At 30.3% G+C, this 5,206-nt stretch overlaps 1 non-coding gene across 1 annotated transcript; it reads right to left on the bottom strand.

The window, feature by feature from the left end:
• Window positions 1-3,997: 3,997 nt before the first annotated feature.
• TRNAD-GUC (transfer RNA aspartic acid (anticodon GUC)) lies at window positions 3,998-4,069 on the bottom strand. The gene has a single exon. It is a non-coding gene; the product is annotated as a tRNA-Asp (tRNA).
• Window positions 4,070-5,206: the final 1,137 nt, after the last annotated feature.

Genomic DNA, 5,206 nt, shown 5'->3' with positions numbered 1-5,206 from the left:
ATAAATAATATAGTCATGCATCATTTATATTATAATCATTATAATATATAGTTTGAATGTATGCATGTGACGTATGTTATTTATTTTCATTACTTTGTTATTATGTATAAGTGCTATATATATATATAGTAATGAAATGAACATTGCATGATGCATGACATTACTTTAGGTAATCTTATAAGCGTGATAATTTTATAAAGTATGTCAATCACTGCAATGTGGGTTTTAATTTGTTTCATTTACTTTATAAGAGCTATAAATAAATGAAATTAGAAATTAAAATCAATAATTAAGAGTTGCATGCAAACTTAGGTGAAATCATTTTTTAAAATTGTTTTAAAATATGATTGAGATAGATCTAAGTTCACAAATTTCAAATGAGATTAGAAATTAGATTAATCTTTTTAACTGGTTTAATAGGATTAAATTGATTTCAATAAAAGATTAAATTTGTAGGAAATATATCTATAAAGGACCTTTTGTCTAAGGTAGGTTATGGCTAGGCTAGGGTACTTAAGCTAATAGAAATAGAACACCCCTACCTAGGAACCTACCTGGAAAGGTAAATTTGATAGATTTGCTAAGAGCATGAAATTTTTTATTAACATTTGTTAAAGTGTTTAACGAATATTAATCTTAATTGTTTAACTTTCCAAAGTAAGTGTTACTTTTGGAAAAACTTAAATAATCACTTAGTAAAAATAATTAGCCATATTTTTCCTAAGTAAATTAAACCCTAAGTTGTTGAAATACTCAGCAGGAGGAAAAGATGTATATGATATGTCATTTTTTCACTTACGTTTCTCCCTTAATATTCACACCGTGTCATGCGTGATCTCGAGGGGTCCTGGGAGCGTCCCTTTTCGGATGGTGTTTCCATGGGTCAATATCAAGGTGAATGGAGAGAGTATTTATAGTAAGTGGGAGAAGGATACGTGTCAAAATGTCCCGTGGTCTCTTTCATTGGTTTGCACTACGAAACCTTCTTGCACAGCCTCGAGGTGCCCTGGGAGTGTCCCTTTTCGGATGGTTTTTACAGTTGGCCAATATCAAAGTGAACTCCAGAAATGGATAGGATCGCTTTAGTTTTTGCCACAATCGGTTTTTCCCTTCGATTGGCTCATTGAGGCGGAACTCTAGGATTTAAAATGAATGGTCACACTTATGGGAAATTATTAAGCAAGTTAATGATTTATTGACCAAATAAATGAGGACTGATCGTCATAGGAATAAGAATTATTCTAGTGTAATGATTGGTTGAGAGTGTCTCAATTCAATGAAGGGAGAAACTGACTACCCTTCGATGGCTTTTGTCCTAACTCACTCAAGCGTCATTACAAAATTAGATGTTAAATGGGGTTCATTTAGATTTTGCTAAAACTGATTGGATTTTTTTTTTTTTTTAAAGAGTAATGCTAAAATCTAATGTAGATCAATGTGTTTATTTTTCAACAATACGTCAAATAGCGATTTTCTATTAGTTGCTTTTTCTAGTTTGGCCGATTTCGATTACATGATGGGGAAAGAATCCATTAAAATGTTTTTCATGGTAAACGACCTCAAAATTTTCATAATTGAGGATTGCCTCAAGTTCCAACCCCTGATGCACCACATATTTGATTTTCTAATGAACAACTTCCCCTTATTCACTTTGATCTCGATTCATGCAAACACTTTCCGAATGGAGGTCATTTCCAAGGTGACACGAAACGCCGTATGAATCTCACGGTATGAATTTTTTAAGGGATGTAAGAATTAAAATCAAAACATTGTGTATTTGATTTTACTGTGAACAACTTCCCCTATTCACCTTAATCTTGATTCATGCAAACACTTTCCGAATGGAGATCACTTCCAATGTGATACAAAGTGTTGCATGAATCTCGATGTGAACTCTTAGGGACACAAAAGCTAAAACCAACATATTGTATATATTATTAATCTCCTACTGAATTGTTTTAACAACATATCATATACGTTATTAAACTCCCACTGAAGCGTTCTAACACCATATCATATATGTAATTAAACTTCCACTGAAGTGTTCTACTTGTTTTTAGGTAAAACTTTACTTAGGAATGTTCCTACTAACTAAACAACCTAAGTCTAGGTGTTAATCCAAGTATAACATTTATAATTGGATTTAACCTACGATGTCTAGGTGAAAAACCAAATTTAACACCTCACACTGCTCACGTGTACTCATAAAACTGGTTAACAACGCTCAATTATTCGGCCATAATCCCCAGGTAGGAGGTGTTCTATAGACCGTCAACTTAAGTACCCCCAGCCTTAGAAAGGATTATATATCGGTTGAGTTTGTAACCGTATTTTACAATATGTTGACTATTTTAACTATTAGAATAGGTGGTTAACCTACGTGAGCATGCTTTTATCTTTGTTATGGATTTTAATATCTAATCCAATTTTATAACAACTTATAGAATAATAGACATAATTTGCATCCATAACATGCTTTTATATAACAATTGTATAAACATTCATTCCATGCATTAATATAACTACTTATATCAAAAGTCATTGAATCATACACATGCATACTATACATTATAACACTTATAATATACTTGCAATGCATGCTACATACTTATCCTATGGTATACAATATGCACATAATAGATAAATTATTTAATTCGTACATTCACAATGCATAATTAAATAAACACACTAGAATGAACCAGTTTTGGCATCCTAAGCAACTTGAAAGCTACATTTATTACAATAATAAATAGAAAACAGCCTTGAACCATCTCCAAACACTTCGAACTAGCTCGAACCGCTTGAACAAAAGATTGAACCGGCCTTCAAAACTGCAAAATAGCCTAAAATCGGTCAAAGCTGGTCAAACCAGCTTGAACCGAACTGGTCTAGACCATCTGAACCAACTGAGCCACCATCGTTAGGCACACGCGGGTCGGTTGGAGCTCCACTTGGGCGGGGGTCAACTGAGCTGGGCAAGCGCGAATCGGCTGAAGCGGGTCGGGCAGAGGGAAGACACGACTGGGCTTAGGGGAAAATGAGAGGAGGCTAGAGTTTATTTAACTTTCCTTTTTGCTTTCCTTTCTTTCTTTTAAAAAGTACAAAATCTAAATTAGAAATAAAATAAATTTGAGAGGAAAATGAAAATGGGGAAAGAAACAAAAAATGAGATTAAAAAAATTGTTTCAAAGTCAAAAGAGTAGGTCACTTACAATGTTAGTTTTAAATCGACATTATAGATATGCCTACAATGTCAGTTTAAAACCGACATTAAAGATATGCTTTTTATTGTTTTAAGAAACAGACATTGTAAATCCTTTTTATTTTTTCCAACCGACATCAAAGCCCAGATTTCTTGCAGTGCAGGTTAATTTAAAAAAACTTATATACAAAAGATGGTTATCAAATAGGGACTAAGTTGTTGATTTGTTAATATTTGCATGATATAAAACTATCAATATTAGTTTATTACAGTTCACCAAAATGAGTATAGCTTAGCGACAATTAACATGTATTTTTTTGAGATAAAATATCATTATGGTCTTTGTAACTTGAAGTAATTTGTTCAATTTTAGTCTATGAATTTTAAAATGTTGAATTTTAGTCCATCTACTTTTAAGAAATCTTAAATTTAGTCTTGCTTGTTTATTGTTTATTTTTAAAAAAAAAAAAATCATTATTTTTATTGATATTTTCACTATAAATTCTAAAACATATTGACATTATTATTTAGCATATTTGATAAAATTTAATTTCAAGGGACTAAATTTAAAATTCATTCAAAATATATAGGCTAAAATTATATATTTAAAAATATAAGAACTAAAATTTGAATAAATTTCAAAATAGACGACAAAATGATGTTTTAATTTATTGATTATGTTCGTTGATCTCACTGTTTTCAAGGGGTAAAAATTGAAAAAATACCGAAAGACAGAAGTAATTTTCATTGATTTTCCGCTTAAAAATTTCGTAGGAAGAACAAATAGCAAAGAATCGCCGTTGCCGGGGATCGAACCCGGGTCACCCGCGTGACAGGCGGGAATACTTACCACTATACTACAACGACTTGATTTGTTTCCTATAATGTTTTTTTTAATAATTGTCAGGCAACAAATAAAACCATTTACTGATAATAGGCTTCATTTTTACTGATAAAATCTAAATTTACCAAGTAAACATAATGTAAAAATTAAATTATATTTATGGAAATCCACGAATGTGAAAATAACTTCCAAAGACACAGGTTCTAACCTCCATTTCTCTATTTGAGCAAAACAATATAAAATTATATGAATTAAAAGAAGCACATTCTACTTTTAGTTAAATTTGTAATGTGTCATATGCTCAAATTGACATAATTAAATGTCGGACTTAGCCCAAATATCACATTGTCGAATTTGATCAAGTTATCTTACTTGATCAAAAAGTCATGATGAAGAAGTCACATGACATTATTTAAAATTTTTCATTCTTTTATCTTCAAATTGGTAGGAGGATTCGAACTATAAACTCGTGGTTATTAACACATTCATATACCAATAAAGCTATATTAGGTTTGGCCCTTCAAATTTAATTTAGACAATTAATCAATTTGTAATTACTCTGTCATTAATCATAGTGACATAATCATTTGTAAAGTATCAAAAATTTTCATCTAACAATAAGCTTGACAACAACTAAATTAATTCAAAACCAGCCAATAAAATTTCCAACCCTCTTCTAATAAATCCATTATAAAAGAATGTAAACAGATTAATAAGCGTATCACTCGATAAATTACTACTAAATTAATTGAGCTTTTCTATATTTATGTGATCTATTAGGCCCTATTTGAGACCTAGAAAACCAAAAACCATATATATAGCAAATATATATATATATATATATAAATTACGATCTTCATTTGAAGGCAAAATTCAACATTATTTAAAATATATTTAAGATTTGTTTGGAATACTTTTTCGAGGGAATTAAAAAAAAAGTTATTTTTTTTAAAAAAATTCAAGTGTTTAGCAACCACTCAAAACGAATTTTGAAATAATGAATTTATAAAATAAATTGGTTTAGAATAAACACTTGAAATCAACTTTTAGAAAAATGATTTTTAAGTATTTAATAGTTAAACTCTCACTAATTTGTATACTTCTTAAAATTATCAAAATGTCTCAAAAGTTATCTACCTCACTTCCACTTTGTTGTCGTG

This window comes from Benincasa hispida, chromosome 9 (assembly GCF_027475165.1).
Source record: "Benincasa hispida cultivar pf3 chromosome 9, pf3_genome.v1.1, whole genome shotgun sequence".
Lineage (NCBI taxonomy): Eukaryota > Viridiplantae > Streptophyta > Magnoliopsida > Cucurbitales > Cucurbitaceae > Benincasa > Benincasa hispida.
The sequence above is the reverse complement of the archived record's forward strand: the minus strand, read 5'-3'. Positions and strand labels throughout refer to the sequence as shown.